Source organism: Electrona antarctica (genome assembly GCF_951216825.1).
Source record: "Electrona antarctica genome assembly, chromosome: 21".
NCBI lineage: Eukaryota > Metazoa > Chordata > Actinopteri > Myctophiformes > Myctophidae > Electrona > Electrona antarctica.
In genome coordinates this window covers 36,583,659-36,609,626 of record NC_136802.1, presented here as the reverse complement: position 1 = coordinate 36,609,626, position 25,968 = coordinate 36,583,659, and the positions used below count along the sequence as shown (strand labels likewise).

At 43.0% G+C, this 25,968-nt stretch overlaps 2 protein-coding genes across 3 annotated transcripts in view; both read right to left on the bottom strand.

Moving 5' to 3' along the window:
* The window catches only part of LOC306914200 (netrin receptor UNC5D-like), a 594,918-nt gene that overhangs the window by 276,754 nt on the left and 292,196 nt on the right, over positions 1 to 25,968 (bottom strand). The window lies entirely within an intron of this gene.
* LOC306913762 (netrin receptor UNC5D-like) overlaps positions 1 to 25,968 on the bottom strand; it is a gene marked incomplete at its 5' end in the record, with an annotated part of 85,177 nt that overhangs the window by 42,656 nt on the left and 16,553 nt on the right. The window lies entirely within an intron of this gene.

Here is a 25,968-nt window from a genome sequence, read left to right as displayed (position 1 = left end):
AGTGAAATCTATGGTGATAAAATTATACTCATAACGTGCATGTGTCGTGCCGTCTGGGACTGGCCAGTCATCAAATTATTGGCTCGGGAATGCAAAACAAAAACAAAATCGTGCTCTTGAATGCAGGGCTTCATGGTGTGTGTAACTTTATTTTGTGAACTACTCCTTTAGTAGATTAACCCATTTTGACCTGAGATCTAAAAATGTCTTCTACATCCTGACAGTTTTCTGAAAAAGCTATGTTTCTATGTCAGTCGTTCTTCGATTTTTCAAAAATAGCAGACCTACAGCGCTACGAGCTTGTAGATCTGCTATTTTTCAATAGCTAAAGCATAACATAATGCTAACACCAAAAGGGGTTCCCGCCCAGAATGGGTTAAAGGGCCGTCCTATAACAATAATGATGTCATCATCCACACTGATGAACCATAACATGCTGTCACTCAGTTTTGTGGTTGAACAATAATATCTCCCTGTAAATTGAAATGGAGTGTGATTGTCAGTGTTCATCAGATCCTTCTGAGTGATCCCAGTGACATCGTTCCCCCTACTGTCGTTATCGCTGTGATTGTGGCGACGACGCCATCATCAGAGCTTCGGTTAGAGCTAGAAGAAGTCATATTTAGATGTGATAATTATGAAGTGATGTCTGTTGGTGTGAACGTAGCCTGGCTAATAAGCCAGACTCAAATCACACTTTTCGACGTCAGGCCTAAATGGGTTAAAGGTATAGGGTTCATTTGGTTACCAACTCTCCATCATTTAGCTGGGGACCACCTGGAACCCCCTCAAGGACCACGTGGTCCCCAGAGACCACTGACCACCGCTGAAGAGGGAAAGAACGAGTCATATGGAGCCCTGGGAGATTCCGGTCAACAGCATACAGGGTTTAAAGGACCACTTCACCACTTTTCAACCTATCTTCCTATAGTAGGTCCTCACAAATAATCATGAAAAAATTGTGCAATTCTTTTCTACTCAGTCTGTGTCTCATAGGAGGGCATTGGGGAGTTCAGAAACCGTCTTCCAGTGACATCATCGATGGGGAATACAAGCTAATAGAAACTGCAGGCTTACTAGTCCTGAAAAGTTGCAATGCGAAAATGGAAGCCATCGTTCTCACGATAATGAAAATCTAAACATTTTTGTAAAATAATGTTTAAAAAAAAATCTGCCTAATGATGATGTCACTGGAAGACGGTTTCTAAACTGCCCACGGCCCTCCTATGAGACACAGACGGAGTAGAAAAAAATCGTGCCATTTTATCATGATTATTAGTGAGGACCTATTATATGAAGATAGGTTGAAAAGTGGTGAAGTGGTCCTTTAAGTGGTTAAGTCTATATACGTATATGAGACAGAATACACAACACTTACTTACACATACTGTATGCCTCTTTTTTTGTAATGGTTCATACATTATGCAAACCACCTGTCTGACCAGCCCAGGCCCAGGTGGCCAGCTGGTCAGACATTAATGCAGCACTATACAGTTTGTAACTTTCCTCTTCTACCCTGGATTTGAACCCAGTTTCCTGCGCAAGTGCTGAAACTTTTTAACCTGACTCCGCCAGATGGGGCAGCAGAGAGTACACTGGGCTCCCCCCCTCCTGCTCCCATCTGGGAACTCTCAGGCAGACTTGATGCCCGGCCACAAAACGGCCTGGCCAATCAGCAGCAGCTAGAGGCGGGATAGCTGCTGCTGCCGTTTTGTGGCCGGGCATCAATAGCCTGGTTAATAAACCAGACCGAATCAGCCGTTGGCAAAAATAAATTTGCCTGCCAGCGGATTAGGGTCTGGTGAGGCTCAGTAGCACGCCTCTTTCCTACAACCGAGAACAGGTCGGGCCAATCGGGACACGGTATGCAATATGGGCGGGCTTTGGTACAGTGACGTTCAATGCTTGAGACCTTTGACTGACAGTAGCTCTGACCAATTGCGTCAAAGAGAAAATGTTTGAACCCGCCCCCCGGGAAATGAAATCCAAGTGGAGCCAGCCCAGACTAATATACCGCGACAGTGTTGTGTGATATTAGTCTGGCTTATTAGCCAGGCTAGGGCATCAAGTCTGCCTGAGAGTTCCCAGATGGGAGCAGGAGGGGGGAACCCAGTGTACTCTCTGCTGCCCCATCTGGCGGAGTCAGGTTAGAAACTTTTACCTCATAGATATAAATCCTAGATGCCTATAGGTTGGACACGTTTGGAGTGGCATCGGTCGCTGCAGCTCATTGGAGCGACGGTGTATCGCACTGTAAGGCAGAAGTCACAGCGCGTCTTTTCCGCTACTTATCAATTCAATCCAAAGGAGCTTTATAGAGGGTATGCACGTGACATCATCATCAAACCCAGAAGTTATGCAGGAATGCCTACTGAGTGGCAAAAAACTACTTTCTGGCCTTGACAGCCCATACATCCAAACAGAAAAGTCCAATCTGATTGCATTAAACAACATTAAACAATGTTAAACTCACTTTGCATGTTGCTTTGCCACTCGATTTGCCACTCGATGTGCAATTCACTTTAAGCATGCGCATACCCTCTATTGGCATGAGAAAACAAACATTGCCTCTGATTGTCATACCGAACGTCCGTTCTGTGACGCACACGGAGGCTCCTGTGAATCACCAGTGCGGTCACGCGGAAGCTTCCCTCATTTGAGTACAGACGCCCCAGAGCCTTATATCCATGTCTATGGTTGGAACGCCTCAGGGATGCCAGCGGGTTGTGCCAGAGCCATAAGTGGCTGTGTGATCCAGGCAGCCTATAGCACGGGCGTCTCTTCTTGTCATACTGAACCGGGGGGGGGGGGGGGGGATTGTCAGTATGATGGTGGTGGTGGGCCGGGATTGTCAGGATGATGGCATTTGGTTAAGGCAGACAGCCGTCTACACACGAGGCAGACATGCATGGTGGTGCGCTGCTGTGCGTTGGATGCATGGTGGATGGATATAGCATGAGGGAAGCGTCTGTCGGATGTGAACGAAGCTTCGGGGAGGGGGATGTTTGTGTGATGTGACATTGTTAGCGGGCGGTACGGCACGTGGGAACGGGTGAGGATTTGGCTGAGGGCCAGCAGACACTGACTGACGTACGCTGCGAGACAAGTGGGACACGGTGCTCCTCCCAGGGGTGGAAACAAGGAACTAAGTACTTTAAAGATTTAGATTATTACAAGACATACATTACCGACAGTATATCTATCTGTAAATGCACCACGTCTCTGTACGTCGGTACGTCTGTAATCCACACTTGAGAACCGTTCGCCTCACCGGCTTCAAATTCCACACACTGTACGCGTTCCATCCCCCACAGGGAGTGCAGTGCAGTTCCCGGTGTCGAGTCGGTCGTACCCACGGTTGTCCAGAACCGCCACGAAAGGAGCGGGGCTCTGGACAGGGCCCCTGCCCACCAGGCTCCATATATGGAGCTGGCCTGTTCTGACATCACAACACTCCGTATGTGGGCGTGCCTGACACAGAACTCCATATATAGGAATAATTTAAAGGGACACAGAGAGACAGATACAAAAATCTCCATATATGGGCATAAAAGGGACAGACAGATGGGTGGATACGGGTACTACGACACGGGTAATAATAATGAATTGCATTTTTATAGCGTTTTTCCAAGTGCTCAAAGCGCTTTACAATGGTTCATTCATTCATACATTGGGAGGTGAAGCGGCGAACAGTCGACGCCAGCGTCCTCACTTCCCACATTCACACACCAATGGTGGCGAGCTCACACACCGACCGACTCATTGGAGGCAGTGTAGGGTTCAGTGTCTTGCCCAAGGACACTTCGACATGTGGACAGGAGGAGCCGGGATTCGAACCGCCGACCCAGGGATCATTGGACGACCTGCTCTACCTCCTGAGCCACAGCCGCGGGTACAATGGGTATTGTATAGCCGGGTGGGGCATGGATCTCCAACTTCCATCGTTACTGTTACTAAAGCTTTCTGTCAGAGTATCGGCAGGGTGGACAACCTCTGCTTTCTGTTCACTCTCTTCTCTTCACTTTCTCACCGACACTATCTCCTCATCAGAGACGCTGTGGGATTAGATACACTATATGTCTCTATATGCCAGTTCCTCTTTGTGTATCGTTTTCCCTGCGCCTCCTCTCCTCTCCTCTCCTCTCCTCTCCTCTCCTCTCCTCTCCTCTCCTCTCCTCTCCTCTCCTCTCCTCTCCTCTCCTCTCCTCTCCTCTCCTCTCCTCTCCTCTCCCCTCCCCTCCCCTCCCCTCCTCTCCTCTCCTCTCCCCTCCCCTCCCCTCCCCTCCCCTCCCCTCCCCTCCTCTCCTCTCCTCTCCTCCTCCCGTGATGGAAAATAACAAGTATAGTCCTAGAATCTTGAGGATTTTTCCAATTTGCCATAGCCTACTCTTTTTGTTTCTACTCCACTAGATCTCAGAGGCAAATATGCACCTTATACAATTATTAGAAAACTTTACTTTGAATACTTTTGTATCATTGCATTATTGACTTAACCCATTTTGGGCGGGAACCCCTTTTGGTGTTAGCATTATGTTATGCTTTAGCTATTGAAAAATAGCAGATCTACAAGCTCGTAGCGCGCCACCGAGTGGCGCGCTACGAGCTTGTAGGTCTGCTATTTTTGAAAATTCGAAGAACGACTGACATAGAAACATAGCTTTTTCAGTAAACTGTCAGGATGTAGAAGACATTTTTAGAATCTGATTAAGAATTTTGAGTACTTCCTCCACGGCAGCCCCTTGCCCTTCAAAGCAGATCTCCTCCTCTACTCTGTCCTTCCTCTTATACCTCACCACTCTTCCTCTTATCTCTCCATCTCTGGGTATCAGCCTTTCTGTTGAATTCTCCAGGCACAGATCATCATCGTCTTTGTCCCAACTTCCTCTGTGCGTGTGTGCACGTGTGTGTGTGTGTGTGTGTGTCTGTCTGTGCGTGCGCGTGCACAGTACATGTGCACTGTGCAGGTGTCATCCCCTCTGTCCCATCCTCCTCTCCCCTCCTCCTTTTTCTTTCACTATATTCTCCTTCCATCCGTCCATCTCTATCTCTCCTTCTGTCACTCTCCATCATGGCATTTCCAGGAGGAGATTCTTTGTCAACAAAATGCCTTCCTAAGTAAGACTGATCCCCCACAGAGGGCTGTGCTGAGTATGTCTGTGTTCCACTGATCGTCCTGTCAAAGACTGTTAGTCACTGAAGTGCAGACAAACAAAACAACCTCTATGGAGTTTGGACTGAGTTTAACCCATTTTGGGCGGGAACCCCTTTTGGTGTTAGCATTATGTTATGCTTTAGCTATTGAAAAATAGCAGATCTACAAGCTCGTAGCGCGCCACCGAGTGGCGCGCTACGAGCTTGTAGGTCTGCTATTTTTCAAAAATCGTGAAAATATTTATTTCAGAAAACTGGAGGATTTAGAATACTTTTTTTTTTAATTTCGAGATCAGGCCAAAATGGGTTAATATCGTTTCATAATATTCACTGAAGTGAAAGAGGTTTTTCCAAATGATGAAAGACCGTTCTCCAAGGCAATGGTCTCTCTGTTCTCAAACTCTCGTCCTTCACCAGTTCCTGAGTCATGGGGACTATATCGCACACGTGGCAGATTTCACGAGAAAAAAACAAAAACATGAAAGCACGAGACGACAACCAACTGTACCAAACTATTACAAAGTGTTTCTACAGTGACTTATATAAAAAAAAGAAGAAAAAAAGTTAGGCACACGTGCGAGAAGTGAGAACAAAAAAAGTAAATTGTTCAGTCAGAAATTGGTGGCGGTACAACACGTGCTTTTTACACTGTGAAGGTGGAGAATGGAGGCCTGCACTGCCAATTTTGCCACAATGGAGAACAATCTTTCATCGCTTGAAAAATGCCTCTACTTCAGTGAGTTATGAGAGCTGCAGTCCCTAAAGTACAGACAGCAAAACAATCTTCATGGGATGTCTGTGGCTGGGCTAACTACTCCTGTGGCGGCGAAAATGCATATAAACACTATGGTATTGATTAATTTAATGTAGCCTAGCTAGTAGATGATACTTAACACTCTAATTACTCACCTGTTCTTCACTGACAAACTCATTAGAGACTGCCGACTCATGTAAACTGGCACATATGCACACATGGCAATAATGCATGGTGTTGTGTGCTGGCACACTATACACTCTTTCTTTCTTTTATCTGTAATGTATTGCATTGTATTGTACTGTATGTGTCATTGTATGTTTAGTTTTACTACCATTTTAAGAGCCTGCTCAGGGACTACAGATGTAAACTAGAAAAAGTGCCCTTCCGGACACAGGTCTCCACCAGGAGGATAGGAGTGTGTGTGATGTTTGGCAAAATGTTTAGGAGGATGTTTTTGTTTTGTTTTTTTTTGCAACAATTTTCTTAATTTTTTTGAGGAAATGCAGAGCCAGATCACTCACAGCATCTCTGAGGATATAATTCTGGATGAGCAGCATTTTGTACAAAACGGGCCACTCCTGAAAACTTTGGAAGGCAATATTAGCCAATCAGTGTACAATCTGAGAAATCCAACAGACTCGTCTTGATCACATGACTACAGAGATCATGTGTACCGATTTGCGTGACATTTGGATGAAATCTGTGCGACTAACATAAGCAATGTGTTTTGCAGAAATCGACCTCATGGTGGCGCTATAACCGGCAGATGTGGAGGGATGCAGGGACAATGTTTTTCCATGGCCTCTAGGGAGTGCGCATACATAAGTTGTATACAGATCGATGCAGTTATAGCTAAAAACAGGAATTGGCCTGTTATAGCGCCACCTTGAGGCTGATTTGGGGAAGAAATGAGTGGCATGTCGTCCTCGGCCTAGTGGAAATGTGCGTGTATAATTTCACGGAAATTGCACACTGTGTTTGTGATTTGTGGCATTTTGTTCGAAACGGACCAATCATGTGAGCTTTGGAAGGCAATCTTAGCCAATCAGGATGGAAGATGGGAAATGGTGCAGATCCGTGTTGATCACATGATACACTAGATAGTGTATACCGAATTGTGTGATGTATGGATAAAATGTGTACGAGTAATCTACAGAAATGTGTTTTGCCTAAATCGGCCTCATGGTGGCGCTATAACAGGCCGTTGAGGAATATTTGGGGCAGAGGTTCGTCGTTGGCATCCATGGAGTGTGTGTGCAAAGTTTGGCATGGATCGGGCCAATGGTACCGGAGATTAGCTGGTAACAGACGGACGGAAGGAAGGAAGGACGGACGGACGGACGCACACACACACACACACACACACACACACACACACACACACGGACGGAGTGCAAAACATACTCTCTCCCCATGCCTTCGGCCTGGTGGAGACGCATAATGTCCCTGTCAAATAAATAAATAATAAATAAAATAAATACACCTATTTCAAACTGTGTGAGTTAACTATAGAATAGAGTCCATTTAAGGAATGACCATCTCTTGTTACTCCTGGAACTCTGTACACTGCTGAAAGTATAAACTATACTATGTGTGGGGGGTGCTGGGGGGAAGCTCTGGAGGGAGACACTAGTCTCTCTCTGGTGTGATGACATATACAATAAAATAATGGAGTTCGAATCCTGATGGTTGAGTCCTGCTTCTTCCTGATGTTGTTTACTTACTAATACTAATATCAAAAGCTGCCAGAACACTCCGTACCTAATGCCCTGGAATCTTGTTGTATTTGCCATGTTTATCCCATTCAGGCCTGACGTCGAAATTTAAAAAAAAAAGTTTTCTAAATCATGACAATTTTCTGAAAGATTTTAGGCACATTTTAACGATGTTTAAAAAATAGCAGACCTACAAGCTCGTAGCGCGCCACTCGGTGGCGCGCTATGAGCTTGTAGATCTGCTATTTTTCAATAGCTAAATAGGCCTATCTCACAGAATTTCCACGCCCCCTTTCCACGCCCCCTTTCGGAGCTATAGTGGTGATAGCGTGACGTCACTCCATAGACACTACATGTTAACAGAGGTCATTTAAAGGAGCATTCAGTGATTTGGGGAAAAAAACGGTCCACCCGGTAACAAGATGTGCACATGCACACGCTCTACAGTGGGGGAAGTACAACAGACCAACAGCACGTGCACCAATGCCCGCCCCACTCGATCATGATTGGAGGAAGGCCCCTCTCATCCTGATTGGATGAAGGCTTTGCCACCCAAAGCCCAAACCGAAACTAGGATTTTTTGACCCCAGGGGCTCACTGGGGACAGGGAGGAACTCCTTATATGGTCAGCCCACTTTATATTAGGGAGGATTATCCAAAATAAGTGATATTTGAATGAAGTGAAATCACTGAATATACCTTTAAGAAGTCTACAACTTTTGTTTTCTCAAGGTAAGGTTTGAGCTGATTTACCATCTTGTTTGCTTCATAATAATATTGGTCTGTCACATTTTTACATTAGGAAATGTACTTAGATTCTCCAGAGAAAAAAACGTGTAAATGTTAAATGTCACCACTAGCTACCAGAAGGGGGCGTGGAAAGGGGGCTGTGAGATAGGCCTATTATAACATAATGTTTAAAACACCAAAAGGGGTTCCCGGCCAAAATGGGTTAAACCCAGCACTCCCTTATGTGCTTTGGTTACAGAAGACTTTCAGGAAAAGCTACCGCGTGACAAATAACACTTTCATATCGTTTCATATCTTATTCAGTGTCTGTAGAGAGACTTGATACATCGTCCCAAAATGTGAGAGTGCTACAGTATGTGGTTTTCTCCAGGGAGGATATAATGCGAATAGAGACATTGTGAATTTGAAATATCTTCTCTGTCAAGAGGGGAAACCTTGTATGTGAAAACAGCCAATCTACATGCTCGTCTGTAGATGAGGTCCAGTTCAACTATGCTAAAATGTGTGATGCCCTGCTCTCTACAGGTTGAATGTGTCCACTAGGTAAGCGCCTGTTTTGTAAACAGGAGACCCTGGGTTCAAATCCCAGCAGTACCTCAGAAAGCAAATTCCTAACAACATAATTTTTTGCCCACAATAGTTTTTCTTTCATGAACCTCTTGACATTTGATTGAAATGTTGCATGCATGCTTAGATTTCCAGAGATGCTTCTGGTGAAATAATGCAGCTATGTAAATATTATTTGTGCCTGGTAAACTCAGTCGGTAGAGCATGAGACTCTTAATCTCAGCGGTGGCTTAGCGGTGAAAGCGCCTGTCTTGTAAACAGGAGACCCTGGGTTCAAATCCCAGCAGTACCTCCGAAAGCAAGTTCTTAACTATTGTGTATTGCCCATTTGCCCACAATATTTTTTCTTTCATGGACCTCTTTACATTCGGTGAAAGAATGCAGCTGTGAACATGGTAATTGTGCCTGGTTAGCTCAGTCGGTAGAGCATGAGACTCTTAATCTCAGGGTCGTGGGTTCGAGCCCCACATCGGGCGAAGCCAATTGCCATTTGATGATACGGAAGTGTTGGCCAAACTATTAGACTCTGATCATTTAAATCTGTAGATGAGGTCCAGTTCAACTATGCTAAAATGTGTGATGCCCTGCTCTCTACAGGTTGAATGTGTCCACTAGGTTGTGCTGTTGGCTACATTTCTAATCACAATGGAGATGTGTCTTGTTCCATTATGTAAAATATAGCATGCAGGTTGCAATATGAATTTGTTTAGAACTTTAATAACTCATTTACTTTATCAGAGGGGTCGGTGCTGTGGCTTAGCGGTGAAATTGCCTGTCTTGTAAACAGGAGACCCTGGGTTCAAATCCCAACAGTACCTCCGAAAGCAAGTTCTTAACTATTGTGTATTGCCCATTTGCCCACAATAGTTTTTCTTTCATGAACCTCTTTACATTCGGTGAAAGAATGCAGCTGTGAACATGGTGCTTGTGCCTGGTTAGCTCAGTCGGTAGAGCATGAGACTCTTAATCTCAGGGTCCTGGTTTCGAGCCCCACATCGGGCGAAGCCAATTTAAATTTGATGATACGGAAGTGTGTACCAAACTATTAGACTCTGATCATTTCAATCTGTAGATGAGGTCCAGTTCAACTATGCTAAAATGTGTGATGCCCTGCTCTCTACAGGTTGAATGTGTCCACTAGATTTTGCTGTTGGCTACAGTTCTAATCACAATGGAGTCTTGTCTTGTTCCATATGTAAAATATAGCATGCACATTGCAATATGAATTTGTTTAGAACTTTAATAACTCATTTACTTTATCAGAGAATAACATCTTCTATCTTTAACATCAGGCTTTTGGTCAGGTACTGTGGCTTAGCTGGTGAAAGCGCCTGTTTCGTAAACAGGAGACCCTGGGTTCAAATCCCAGCAGTACCTCAGAAAGCAAATTCCTAACAACATTATTTTTTGCCCACAATAGTTTTTCTTTCATGAACCTCTTGACATTTGATTGAAATGTTGCATGCATGCTTAGATTTCCAGAGATGCTTCTGGTGAAATAATGCAGCTATGTAAATATTATTTGTGCCTGGTAAACTCAGTCGGTAGAGCATGAGACTCTTAATCTCAGGTCATCAATAACATCATGCTATTAGGCAGGTGCTGTGGCTTAGCGGTGAAAGCGCCTGTCTTGTAAACAGGAGACCCTGGGTTCAAATCCCAGCAGTACCTCCGAAAGCAAGTTCTTAACTATTGTGTATTGCCCATTTGCCCACAATATTTTTTCTTTCATGGACCTCTTTACATTCGGTGAAAGAATGCAGCTGTGAACATGGTAATTGTGCCTGGTTAGCTCAGTCGGTAGAGCATGAGACTCTTAATCTCAGGGTCGTGGGTTCGAGCCCCACATCGGGCGAAGCCAATTGCCATTTGATGATACGGAAGTGTTGGCCAAACTATTAGACTCTGATCATTTAAATCTGTAGATGAGGTCCAGTTCAACTATGCTAAAATGTGTGATGCCCTGCTCTCTACAGGTTGAATGTGTCCACTAGGTTGTGCTGTTGGCTACAGTTCTAATCACAATGGAGATGTGTCTTGTTCCATTATGTAAAATATAGCATGCAGGTTGCAATATGAATTTGTTTAGAACTTTAATAACTCATTTACTTTATCAGAGGGGTCGGTGCTGTGGCTTAGCGGTGAAATTGCCTGTCTTGTAAACAGGAGACCCTGGGTTCAAATCCCAACAGTACCTCCGAAAGCAAGTTCTTAACTATTGTGTATTGCCCATTTGCCCACAATAGTTTTTCTTTCATGAACCTCTTTACATTCGGTGAAAGAATGCAGCTGTGAACATGGTGCTTGTGCCTGGTTAGCTCAGTCGGTAGAGCATGAGACTCTTAATCTCAGGGTCCTGGTTTCGAGCCCCACATCGGGCGAAGCCAATTTAAATTTGATGATACGGAAGTGTGTACCAAACTATTAGACTCTGATCATTTCAATCTGTAGATGAGGTCCAGTTCAACTATGCTAAAATGTGTGATGCCCTGCTCTCTACAGGTTGAATGTGTCCACTAGATTCTGCTGTTGGCTACAGTTCTAATCACAATGGAGTCTTGTCTTGTTCCATATGTAAAATATAGCATGCACATTGCAATATGAATTTGTTTAGAACTTTAATAACTCATTTACTTTATCAGAGAATCACATCTTCTATCTTTAACATCAGGCTTTTGGTCAGGTACTGTGGCTTAGCTGGTGAAAGCGCCTGTTTCGTAAACAGGAGACCCTGGGTTCAAATCCCAGCAGTACCTCAGAAAGCAAATTCCTAACAACATTATTTTTTGCCCACAATAGTTTTTCTTTCATGAACCTCTTGACATTTGATTGAAATGTTGCATGCATGCTTAGATTTCCAGAGATGCTTCTGGTGAAATAATGCAGCTATGTAAATATTATTTGTGCCTGGTAAACTCAGTCGGTAGAGCATGAGACTCTTAATCTCAGGTCATCAATAACATCATGCTATTAGGCAGGTGCTGTGGCTTAGCGGTGAAAGCGCCTGTCTTGTGAACAGGAGACCCTGGGTTCAAATCCCAGCAGTACCTCCGAAAGCAAGTTCCTAACTATTGTGTATTGCCCATTTGCCCACAATATTTCTTCTTTCATGGACCTCTTTACATTCGGTGAAAGAATGCAGCTGTGAACATGGTACTTGTGCCTGCTTAGCTCAGTCGGTAGAGCATGAGACTCTTAATCTCAGGGTCGTGCGTTCGAGCCCCACATCGGGCGAAGCCAATTGCCATTTGATGATACGGAAGCGTTGGCCAAACTATTAGACTCTGATCATTTAAATCTGTAGATGAGGTCCAGTTCAACTATGCTAAAATGTGTGATGCCCTGCTCTCTACAGGTTGAATGTGTCCACTAGGTTGTGCTGTTGGCTACAGTTCTAATCACAATGGAGATGTGTCTTGTTCCATTATGTAAAATATAGCATGCAGGTTGCAATATGAATTTGTTTAGAACTTTAATAACTCATTTACTTTATCAGAGGGGTCGGTGCTGTGGCTTAGCGGTGAAATTGCCTGTCTTGTAAACAGGAGACCCTGGGTTCAAATCCCAACAGTACCTCCGAAAGCAAGTTCTTACCTATTGTGTATTGCCCATTTGCCCACAATAGTTTTTCATGAACCTCTTTACATTCGGTGAAAGAATGCAGCTGTGAACATAGTGCTTGTGCCTGGTTAGCTCAGTCGGTAGAGCATGAGACTCTTAATCTCAGGGTCGTGGGTTCGAGCCCCACATCGGGCGAAGCCAATTACTATTTGATGATACGGAAGTGTGTACCAAACTATTAGACTCTGATCATTTCAATCTGTAGATGAGGTCCAGTTCAACTATGCTAAAATTTGTGATGCCCTGCTCTCTACAGGTTGAATGTGTCCACTAGATTTTGCTGTTGGCTACAGTTCTAATCACAATGGAGTCTTGTCTTGTTCCATATGTAAAATATAGCATGCACATTGCAATATGAATTTGTTTAGAACTTTAATAACTCATTTACTTTATCAGAGAATCACATCTTCTATCTTTAACATCAGGCTTTTGGTCAGGTACTGTGGCTTAGCTGGTGAAAGCGCCTGTTTCGTAAACAGGAGACCCTGGGTTCAAATCCCAGCAGTACCTCAGAAAGCAAATTCCTAACAACATTATTTTTTGCCCACAATAGTTTTTCTTTCATGAACCTCTTGACATTTGATTGAAATGTTGCATGCATGCTTAGATTTCCAGAGATGCTTCTGGTGAAATAATGCAGCTATGTAAATATTATTTGTGCCTGGTAAACTCAGTCGGTAGAGCATGAGACTCTTAATCTCAGGTCATCAATAACATCATGCTATTAGGCAGGTGCTGTGGCTTAGCGGTGAAAGCGCCTGTCTTGTAAACAGGAGACCCTGGGTTCAAATCCCAGCAGTACCTCCGAAAGCAAGTTCTTAACTATTGTGTATTGCCCATTTGCCCACAATATTTTTTCTTTCATGGACCTCTTTACATTCGGTGAAAGAATGCAGCTGTGAACATGGTAATTGTGCCTGGTTAGCTCAGTCGGTAGAGCATGAGACTCTTAATCTCAGGGTCGTGGGTTCGAGCCCCACATCGGGCGAAGCCAATTGCCATTTGATGATACGGAAGTGTTGGCCAAACTATTAGACTCTGATCATTTAAATCTGTAGATGAGGTCCAGTTCAACTATGCTAAAATGTGTGATGCCCTGCTCTCTACAGGTTGAATGTGTCCACTAGGTTGTGCTGTTGGCTACAGTTCTAATCACAATAGAGATGTGTCTTGTTCCATTATGTAAAATATAGCATGCAGGTTGCAATATGAATTTGTTTAGAACTTTAATAACTCATTTACTTTATCAGAGGGGTCGGTGCTGTGGCTTAGCGGTGAAATTGCCTGTCTTGTAAACAGGAGACCCTGGGTTCAAATCCCAACAGTACCTCCGAAAGCAAGTTCTTAACTATTGTGTATTGCCCATTTGCCCACAATAGTTTTTCTTTCATGAACCTCTTTACATTCGGTGAAAGAATGCAGCTGTGAACATGGTGCTTGTGCCTGGTTAGCTCAGTCGGTAGAGCATGAGACTCTTAATCTCAGGGTCGTGGGTTCGAGCCCCACATCGGGCGAAGCCAATTACTATTTGATGATACGGAAGTGTGTACCAAACTATTAGACTCTGATCATTTCAATCTGTAGATGAGGTCCAGTTCAACTATGCTAAAATGTGTGATGCCCTGCTCTCTACAGGTTGAATGTGTCCACTAGATTCTGCTGTTGGCTACAGTTCTAATCACAATGGAGTCTTGTCTTGTTCCATATGTAAAATATAGCATGCACATTGCAATATGAATTTGTTTAGAACTTTAATAACTCATTTACTTTATCAGAGAATCACATCTTCTATCTTTAACATCAGGCTTTTGGTCAGGTACTGTGGCTTAGCTGGTGAAAGCGCCTGTTTCGTAAACAGGAGACCCTGGGTTCAAATCCCAGCAGTACCTCAGAAAGCAAATTCCTAACAACATTATTTTTTGCCCACAATAGTTTTTCTTTCATGAACCTCTTGACATTTGATTGAAATGTTGCATGCATGCTTAGATTTCCAGAGATGCTTCTGGTGAAATAATGCAGCTATGTAAATATTATTTGTGCCTGGTAAACTCAGTCGGTAGAGCATGAGACTCTTAATCTCAGGTCATCAATAACATCATGCTATTAGGCAGGTGCTGTGGCTTAGCGGTGAAAGCGCCTGTCTTGTGAACAGGAGACCCTGGGTTCAAATCCCAGCAGTACCTCCGAAAGCAAGTTCCTAACTATTGTGTATTGCCCATTTGCCCACAATATTTCTTCTTTCATGGACCTCTTTACATTCGGTGAAAGAATGCAGCTGTGAACATGGTACTTGTGCCTGCTTAGCTCAGTCGGTAGAGCATGAGACTCTTAATCTCAGGATCGTGGGTTCGAGCCCCACATCGGGCGAAGCCAATTGCCATTTGATGATACGGAAGCGTTGGCCAAACTATTAGACTCTGATCATTTAAATCTGTAGATGAGGTCCAGTTCAACTATGCTAAAATGTGTGATGCCCTGCTCTCTACAGGTTGAATGTGTCCACTAGGTTGTGCTGTTGGCTACAGTTCTAATCACAATGGAGATGTGTCTTGTTCCATTATGTAAAATATAGCATGCAGGTTGCAATATGAATTTGTTTAGAACTTTAATAACTCATTTACTTTATCAGAGGGGTCGGTGCTGTGGCTTAGCGGTGAAATTGCCTGTCTTGTAAAAAGGAGACCCTGGGTTCAAATCCCAACAGTACCTCCGAAAGCAAGTTCTTACCTATTGTGTATTGCCCATTTGCCCACAATAGTTTTTCATGAACCTCTTTACATTCGGTGAAAGAATGCAGCTGTGAACATAGTGCTTGTGCCTGGTTAGCTCAGTCGGTAGAGCATGAGACTCTTAATCTCAGGGTCGTGGGTTCGAGCCCCACATCGGGCGAAGCCAATTACTATTTGATGATACGGAAGTGTGTACCAAACTATTAGACTCTGATCATTTCAATCTGTAGATGAGGTCCAGTTCAACTATGCTAAAATGTGTGATGCCCTGCTCTCTACAGGTTGAATGTGTCCACTAGATTTTGCTGTTGGCTACAGTTCTAATCACAATGGAGTCTTGTCTTGTTCCATATGTAAAATATAGCATGCACATTGCAATATGAATTTGTTTAGAACTTTAATAACTCATTTACTTTATCAGAGAATCACATCTTCTATCTTTAACATCAGGCTTTTGGTCAGGTACTGTGGCTTAGCTGGTGAAAGCGCCTGTTTTGTAAACAGGAGACCCTGGGTTCAAATCCCAGCAGTACCTCAGAAAGCAAATTCCTAACAACATTATTTTTTGCCCACAATAGTTTTTCTTTCATGAACCTCTTGACATTTGATTGAAATGTTGCATGCATGCTTAGATTTCCAGAGATGCTTCTGGTGAAATAATGCAGCTATGTAAATATTATTTGTGCCTGGTAAACTCAGTCGGTAGAGCATGAGACTCTTAATCTCAGGTCATCAATAACATCATGCTATTAGGCAGGTGCTGTGGCTTAGCGGTGAAAGCGCCTGTCTTGTAAACAGGAGACCCTGGGTTCAAATCCCAGCAGTACCTCCGAAAGCAAGTTCTTAACTATTGTGTATTGCCCATTTGCCCACAATATTTTTTCTTTCATGGACCTCTTTACATTCGGTGAAAGAATGCAGCTGTGAACATGGTAATTGTGCCTGGTTAGCTCAGTCGGTAGAGCATGAGACTCTTAATCTCAGGGTCGTGGGTTCGAGCCCCACATCGGGCGAAGCCAATTGCCATTTGATGATACGGAAGTGTTGGCCAAACTATTAGACTCTGATCATTTAAATCTGTAGATGAGGTCCAGTTCAACTATGCTAAAATGTGTGATGCCCTGCTCTCTACAGGTTGAATGTGTCCACTAGGTTGTGCTGTTGGCTACAGTTCTAATCACAATGGAGATGTGTCTTGTTCCATTATGTAAAATATAGCATGCAGGTTGCAATATGAATTTGTTTAGAACTTTAATAACTCATTTACTTTATCAGAGGGGTCGGTGCTGTGGCTTAGCGGTGAAATTGCCTGTCTTGTAAACAGGAGACCCTGGGTTCAAATCCCAACAGTACCTCCGAAAGCAAGTTCTTAACTATTGTGTATTGCCCATTTGCCCACAATAGTTTTTCTTTCATGAACCTCTTTACATTCGGTGAAAGAATGCAGCTGTGAACATGGTGCTTGTGCCTGGTTAGCTCAGTCGGTAGAGCATGAGACTCTTAATCTCAGGGTCCTGGTTTCGAGCCCCACATCGGGCGAAGCCAATTTAAATTTGATGATACGGAAGTGTGTACCAAACTATTAGACTCTGATCATTTCAATCTGTAGATGAGGTCCAGTTCAACTATGCTAAAATGTGTGATGCCCTGCTCTCTACAGGTTGAATGTGTCCACTAGATTCTGCTGTTGGCTACAGTTCTAATCACAATGGAGTCTTGTCTTGTTCCATATGTAAAATATAGCATGCACATTGCAATATGAATTTGTTTAGAACTTTAATAACTCATTTACTTTATCAGAGAATCACATCTTCTATCTTTAACATCAGGCTTTTGGTCAGGTACTGTGGCTTAGCTGGTGAAAGCGCCTGTTTCGTAAACAGGAGACCCTGGGTTCAAATCCCAGCAGTACCTCAGAAAGCAAATTCCTAACAACATTATTTTTTGCCCACAATAGTTTTTCTTTCATGAACCTCTTGACATTTGATTGAAATGTTGCATGCATGCTTAGATTTCCAGAGATGCTTCTGGTGAAATAATGCAGCTATGTAAATATTATTTGTGCCTGGTAAACTCAGTCGGTAGAGCATGAGACTCTTAATCTCAGGTCATCAATAACATCATGCTATTAGGCAGGTGCTGTGGCTTAGCGGTGAAAGCGCCTGTCTTGTGAACAGGAGACCCTGGGTTCAAATCCCAGCAGTACCTCCGAAAGCAAGTTCCTAACTATTGTGTATTGCCCATTTGCCCACAATATTTCTTCTTTCATGGACCTCTTTACATTCGGTGAAAGAATGCAGCTGTGAACATGGTACTTGTGCCTGCTTAGCTCAGTCGGTAGAGCATGAGACTCTTAATCTCAGGATCGTGGGTTCGAGCCCCACATCGGGCGAAGCCAATTGCCATTTGATGATACGGAAGCGTTGGCCAAACTATTAGACTCTGATCATTTAAATCTGTAGATGAGGTCCAGTTCAACTATGCTAAAATGTGTGATGCCCTGCTCTCTACAGGTTGAATGTGTCCACTAGGTTGTGCTGTTGGCTACAGTTCTAATCACAATGGAGATGTGTCTTGTTCCATTATGTAAAATATAGCATGCAGGTTGCAATATGAATTTGTTTAGAACTTTAATAACTCATTTACTTTATCAGAGGGGTCGGTGCTGTGGCTTAGCGGTGAAATTGCCTGTCTTGTAAAAAGGAGACCCTGGGTTCAAATCCCAACAGTACCTCCGAAAGCAAGTTCTTACCTATTGTGTATTGCCCATTTGCCCACAATAGTTTTTCATGAACCTCTTTACATTCGGTGAAAGAATGCAGCTGTGAACATAGTGCTTGTGCCTGGTTAGCTCAGTCGGTAGAGCATGAGACTCTTAATCTCAGGGTCGTGGGTTCGAGCCCCACATCGGGCGAAGCCAATTACTATTTGATGATACGGAAGTGTGTACCAAACTATTAGACTCTGATCATTTCAATCTGTAGATGAGGTCCAGTTCAACTATGCTAAAATGTGTGATGCCCTGCTCTCTACAGGTTGAATGTGTCCACTAGATTTTGCTGTTGGCTACAGTTCTAATCACAATGGAGTCTTGTCTTGTTCCATATGTAAAATATAGCATGCACATTGCAATATGAATTTGTTTAGAACTTTAATAACTCATTTACTTTATCAGAGAATCACATCTTCTATCTTTAACATCAGGCTTTTGGTCAGGTACTGTGGCTTAGCTGGTGAAAGCGCCTGTTTTGTAAACAGGAGACCCTGGGTTCAAATCCCAGCAGTACCTCAGAAAGCAAATTCCTAACAACATTATTTTTTGCCCACAATAGTTTTTCTTTCATGAACCTCTTGACATTTGATTGAAATGTTGCATGCATGCTTAGATTTCCAGAGATGCTTCTGGTGAAATAATGCAGCTATGTAAATATTATTTGTGCCTGGTAAACTCAGTCGGTAGAGCATGAGACTCTTAATCTCAGGTCATCAATAACATCATGCTATTAGGCAGGTGCTGTGGCTTAGCGGTGAAAGCGCCTGTCTTGTAAACAGGAGACCCTGGGTTCAAATCCCAGCAGTACCTCCGAAAGCAAGTTCTTAACTATTGTGTATTGCCCATTTGCCCACAATATTTTTTCTTTCATGGACCTCTTTACATTCGGTGAAAGAATGCAGCTGTGAACATGGTAATTGTGCCTGGTTAGCTCAGTCGGTAGAGCATGAGACTCTTAATCTCAGGGTCGTGGGTTCGAGCCCCACATCGGGCGAAGCCAATTGCCATTTGATGATACGGAAGTGTTGGCCAAACTATTAGACTCTGATCATTTAAATCTGTAGATGAGGTCCAGTTCAACTATGCTAAAATGTGTGATGCCCTGCTCTCTACAGGTTGAATGTGTCCACTAGGTTGTGCTGTTGGCTACAGTTCTAATCACAATGGAGATGTGTCTTGTTCCATTATGTAAAATATAGCATGCAGGTTGCAATATGAATTTGTTTAGAACTTTAATAACTCATTTACTTTATCAGAGGGGTCGGTGCTGTGGCTTAGCGGTGAAATTGCCTGTCTTGTAAACAGGAGACCCTGGGTTCAAATCCCAACAGTACCTCCGAAAGCAAGTTCTTAACTATTGTGTATTGCCCATTTGCCCACAATAGTTTTTCTTTCATGAACCTCTTTACATTCGGTGAAAGAATGCAGCTGTGAACATGGTGCTTGTGCCTGGTTAGCTCAGTCGGTAGAGCATGAGACTCTTAATCTCAGGGTCCTGGTTTCGAGCCCCACATCGGGCGAAGCCAATTTAAATTTGATGATACGGAAGTGTGTACCAAACTATTAGACTCTGATCATTTCAATCTGTAGATGAGGTCCAGTTCAACTATGCTAAAATGTGTGATGCCCTGCTCTCTACAGGTTGAATGTGTCCACTAGATTTTGCTGTTGGCTACAGTTCTAATCACAATGGAGTCTTGTCTTGTTCCATATGTAAAATATAGCATGCACATTGCAATATGAATTTGTTTAGAACTTTAATAACTCATTTACTTTATCAGAGAATCACATCTTCTATCTTTAACATCAGGCTTTTGGTCAGGTACTGTGGCTTAGCTGGTGAAAGCGCCTGTTTCGTAAACAGGAGACCCTGGGTTCAAATCCCAGCAGTACCTCAGAAAGCAAATTCCTAACAACATTATTTTTTGCCCACAATAGTTTTTCTTTCATGAACCTCTTGACATTTGATTGAAATGTTGCATGCATGCTTAGATTTCCAGAGATGCTTCTGGTGAAATAATGCAGCTATGTAAATATTATTTGTGCCTGGTAAACTCAGTCGGTAGAGCATGAGACTCTTAATCTCAGGTCATCAATAACATCATGCTATTAGGCAGGTGCTGTGGCTTAGCGGTGAAAGCGCCTGTCTTGTAAACAGGAGACCCTGGGTTCAAATCCCAGCAGTACCTCCGAAAGCAAGTTCTTAACTATTGTGTATTGCCCATTTGCCCACAATATTTTTTCTTTCATGGACCTCTTTACATTCGGTGAAAGAATGCAGCTGTGAACATGGTAATTGTGCCTGGTTAGCTCAGTCGGTAGAGCATGAGACTCTTAATCTCAGGGTCGTGGGTTCGAGCCCCACATCGGGCGAAGCCAATTGCCATTTGATGATACGGAAGTGTTGGCCAAACTATTAGACTCTGATCATTTAAATCTGTAGATGAGGTCCAGTTCAACTATGCTAAAATGTGTGATGCCCTGCTCTCTACAGGTTGAATGTGTCCACTAGGTTGTGCTGTTGGCTACAGTTCTAATCACAATGGAGATGTGTCTTGTTCCATTATGTAAAATATAGCATGCAGGTTGCAATATGAATTTGTTTAGAACTTTAATAACTCATTTACTTTATCAGAGGGGTCGGTGCTGTGGCTTAGCGGTGAAATTGCCTGTCTTGTAAACAGGAGACCCTGGGTTCAAATCCCAACAGTACCTCCGAAAGCAAGTTCTTAACTATTGTGTATTGCCCATTTGCCCACAATAGTTTTTCTTTCATGAACCTCTTTACATTCGGTGAAAGAATGCAGCTGTGAACATGGTGCTTGTGCCTGGTTAGCTCAGTCGGTAGAGCATGAGACTCTTAATCTCAGGGTCCTGGTTTCGAGCCCCACATCGGGCGAAGCCAATTTAAATTTGATGATACGGAAGTGTGTACCAAACTATTAGACTCTGATCATTTCAATCTGTAGATGAGGTCCAGTTCAACTATGCTAAAATGTGTGATGCCCTGCTCTCTACAGGTTGAATGTGTCCACTAGATTTTGCTGTTGGCTACAGTTCTAATCACAATGGAGTCTTGTCTTGTTCCATATGTAAAATATAGCATGCACATTGCAATATGAATTTGTTTAGAACTTTAATAACTCATTTACTTTATCAGAGAATAACATCTTCTATCTTTAACATCAGGCTTTTGGTCAGGTACTGTGGCTTAGCTGGTGAAAGCGCCTGTTTCGTAAACAGGAGACCCTGGGTTCAAATCCCAGTAGTACCTCAGAAAGCAAATTCCTAACAACATTATTTTTTGCCCACAATAGTTTTTCTTTCATGAACCTCTTGACATTTGATTGAAATGTTGCATGCATGCTTAGATTTCCAGAGATGCTTCTGGTGAAATAATGCAGCTATGTAAATATTATTTGTGCCTGGTAAACTCAGTCGGTAGAGCATGAGACTCTTAATCTCAGGTCATCAATAACATCATGCTATTAGGCAGGTGCTGTGGCTTGGCGGTGAAAGCGCCTGTCTTGTAAACAGGAGACCCTGGGTTCAAATCCCAGCAGTACCTCAGAAAGCAAGTTCTTAACTATTGTGTATTGCCCATTTGCCCACAATATTTTTTCTTTCATGGACCTCTTTACATTCGGTGAAAGAATGCAGCTGTGAACATGGTACTTGTGCCTGGTTAGCTCAGTCGGTAGAGCATGAGACTCTTAATCTCAGGGTCGTGGGTTCGAGCCCCACATCGGGCGAAGCCAATTGCCATTTGATGATACGGAAGTGTTGGCCAAACTATTAGACTCTGATCATTTAAATCTGTAGATGAGGTCCAGTTCAACTATGCTAAAATGTGTGATGCCCTGCTCTCTACAGGTTGAATGTGTCCACTAGGTTGTGCTGTTGGCTACAGTTCTAATCACAATGGAGATGTGTCTTGTTCCATTATGTAAAATATAGCATGCAGGTTGCAATATGAATTTGTTTAGAACTTTAATAACTCATTTACTTTATCAGAGGGGTCGGTGCTGTGGCTTAGCGGTGAAATTGCCTGTCTTGTAAACAGTAGACCCTGGGTTCAAATCCCAACAGTACCTCCGAAAGCAAGTTCTTAACTATTGTGTATTGCCCATTTGCCCACAATAGTTTTTATTTCATGAACCTCTTTACATTCGGTGAAAGAATGCAGCTGTGAACATGGTGTTTGTGCCTGGTTAGCTCAGTCGGTAGAGCATGAGACTCTTAATCTCAGGGTCCTGGTTTCGAGCCCCACATCGGGCGAAGCCAATTTAAATTTGATGATACGGAAGTGTGTACCAAACTATTAGACTCTGATCATTTCAATCTGTAGATGAGGTCCAGTTCAACTATGCTAAAATGTGTGATGCCCTGCTCTCTACAGGTTGAATGTGTCCACTAGATTTTGCTGTTGGCTACAGTTCTAATCACAATGGAGTCTTGTCTTGTTCCATATGTAAAATATAGCATGCACATTGCAATATGAATTTGTTTAGAACTTTAATAACTCATTTACTTTATCAGAGAATAACATCTTCTATCTTTAACATCAGGCTTTTGGTCAGGTACTGTGGCTTAGCTGGTGAAAGCGCCTGTTTCGTAAACAGGAGACCCTGGGTTCAAATCCCAGTAGTACCTCAGAAAGCAAATTCCTAACAACATTATTTTTTGCCCACAATAGTTTTTCTTTCATGAACCTCTTGACATTTGATTGAAATGTTGCATGCATGCTTAGATTTCCAGAGATGCTTCTGGTGAAATAATGCAACTATGTAAATATTATTTGTGCCTGGTAAACTCAGTCGGTAGAGCATGAGACTCTTAATCTCAGGTCATCAATAACATCATGCTATTAGGCAGGTGCTGTGGCTTAGCGGTGAAAGCGCCTGTCTTGTAAACAGGAGACCCTGGGTTCAAATCCCAGCAGTACCTCAGAAAGCAAGTTCTTAACTATTGTGTATTGCCCATTTGCCCACAATATTTTTTCTTTCATGGACCTCTTTACATTCGGTGAAAGAATGCAGCTGTGAACATGGTACTTGTGCCTGGTTAGCTCAGTCGGTAGAGCATGAGACTCTTAATCTCAGGGTCGTGGGTTCGAGCCCCACATCGGGCGAAGCCAATTGCCATTTGATGATACGGAAGTGTTGGCCAAACTATTAGACTCTGATCATTTAAATCTGTAGATGAGGTCCAGTTCAACTATGCTAAAATGTGTGATGCCCTGCTCTCTACAGGTTGAATGTGTCCACTAGGTTGTGCTGTTGGCTACAGTTCTAATCACAATGGAGATGTGTCTTGTTCCATTATGTAAAATATAGCATGCAGGTTGCAATATGAATTTGTTTAGAACTTTAATAACTCATTTACTTTATCAGAGGGGTCGGTGCTGTGGCTTAGCGGTGAAATTGCCTGTCTTGTAAACAGGAGACCCTGGGTTCAAATCCCAACAGTACCTCCGAAAGCAAGTTCTTAACTATTGTGTATTGCCCATTTGCCCACAATAGTTTTTCTTTCATGAACCTCTTTACATTCGGTGAAAGAATGCAGCTGTGAACATGGTGCTTGTGCCTGGTTAGCTCAGTCGGTAGAGCATGAGACTCTTAATCTCAGGGTCCTGGTTTCGAGCCCCACATCGGGCGAAGCCAATTTAAATTTGATGATACGGAAGTGTGTACCAAACTATTAGACTCTGATCATTTCAATCTGTAGATGAGGTCCAGTTCAACTATGCTAAAATGTGTGATGCCCTGCTCTCTACAGGTTGAATGTGTCCACTAGATTCTGCTGTTGGCTACAGTTCTAATCACAATGGAGTCTTGTCTTGTTCCATATGTAAAATATAGCATGCACATTGCAATATGAATTTGTTTAGAACTTTAATAACTCATTTACTTTATCAGAGAATCACATCTTCTATCTTTAACATCAGGCTTTTGGTCAGGTACTGTGGCTTAGCTGGTGAAAGCGCCTGTTTCGTAAACAGGATACCCTGGGTTCAAATCCCAGCAGTACCTCAGAAAGCAAATTCCTAACAACATTATTTTTTGCCCACAATAGTTTTTCTTTCATGAACCTCTTGACATTTGATTGAAATGTTGCATGCATGCTTAGATTTCCAGAGATGCTTCTGGTGAAATAATGCAGCTATGTAAATATTATTTGTGCCTGGTAAACTCAGTCGGTAGAGCATGAGACTCTTAATCTCAGGTCATCAATAACATCATGCTATTAGGCAGGTGCTGTGGCTTAGCGGTGAAAGCGCCTGTCTTGTGAACAGGAGACCCTGGGTTCAAATCCCAGCAGTACCTCCGAAAGCAAGTTCCTAACTATTGTGTATTGCCCATTTGCCCACAATATTTCTTCTTTCATGGACCTCTTTACATTCGGTGAAAGAATGCAGCTGTGAACATGGTACTTGTGCCTGCTTAGCTCAGTCGGTAGAGCATGAGACTCTTAATCTCAGGATCGTGGGTTCGAGCCCCACATCGGGCGAAGCCAATTGCCATTTGATGATACGGAAGCGTTGGCCAAACTATTAGACTCTGATCATTTAAATCTGTAGATGAGGTCCAGTTCAACTATGCTAAAATGTGTGATGCCCTGCTCTCTACAGGTTGAATGTGTCCACTAGGTTGTGCTGTTGGCTACAGTTCTAATCACAATGGAGATGTGTCTTGTTCCATTATGTAAAATATAGCATGCAGGTTGCAATATGAATTTGTTTAGAACTTTAATAACTCATTTACTTTATCAGAGGGGTCGGTGCTGTGGCTTAGCGGTGAAATTGCCTGTCTTGTAAACAGGAGACCCTGGGTTCAAATCCCAACAGTACCTCCGAAAGCAAGTTCTTACCTATTGTGTATTGCCCATTTGCCCACAATAGTTTTTCATGAACCTCTTTACATTCGGTGAAAGAATGCAGCTGTGAACATAGTGCTTGTGCCTGGTTAGCTCAGTCGGTAGAGCATGAGACTCTTAATCTCAGGGTCGTGGGTTCGAGCCCCACATCGGGCGAAGCCAATTACTATTTGATGATACGGAAGTGTGTACCAAACTATTAGACTCTGATCATTTCAATCTGTAGATGAGGTCCAGTTCAACTATGCTAAAATGTGTGATGCCCTGCTCTCTACAGGTTGAATGTGTCCACTAGATTTTGCTGTTGGCTACAGTTCTAATCACAATGGAGTCTTGTCTTGTTCCATATGTAAAATATAGCATGCACATTGCAATATGAATTTGTTTAGAACTTTAATAACTCATTTACTTTATCAGAGAATCACATCTTCTATCTTTAACATCAGGCTTTTGGTCAGGTACTGTGGCTTAGCTGGTGAAAGCGCCTGTTTTGTAAACAGGAGACCCTGGGTTCAAATCCCAGCAGTACCTCAGAAAGCAAATTCCTAACAACATTATTTTTTGCCCACAATAGTTTTTCTTTCATGAACCTCTTGACATTTGATTGAAATGTTGCATGCATGCTTAGATTTCCAGAGATGCTTCTGGTGAAATAATGCAGCTATGTAAATATTATTTGTGCCTGGTAAACTCAGTCGGTAGAGCATGAGACTCTTAATCTCAGGTCATCAATAACATCATGCTATTAGGCAGGTGCTGTGGCTTAGCGGTGAAAGCGCCTGTCTTGTAAACAGGAGACCCTGGGTTCAAATCCCAGCAGTACCTCCGAAAGCAAGTTCTTAACTATTGTGTATTGCCCATTTGCCCACAATATTTTTTCTTTCATGGACCTCTTTACATTCGGTGAAAGAATGCAGCTGTGAACATGGTAATTGTGCCTGGTTAGCTCAGTCGGTAGAGCATGAGACTCTTAATCTCAGGGTCGTGGGTTCGAGCCCCACATCGGGCGAAGCCAATTGCCATTTGATG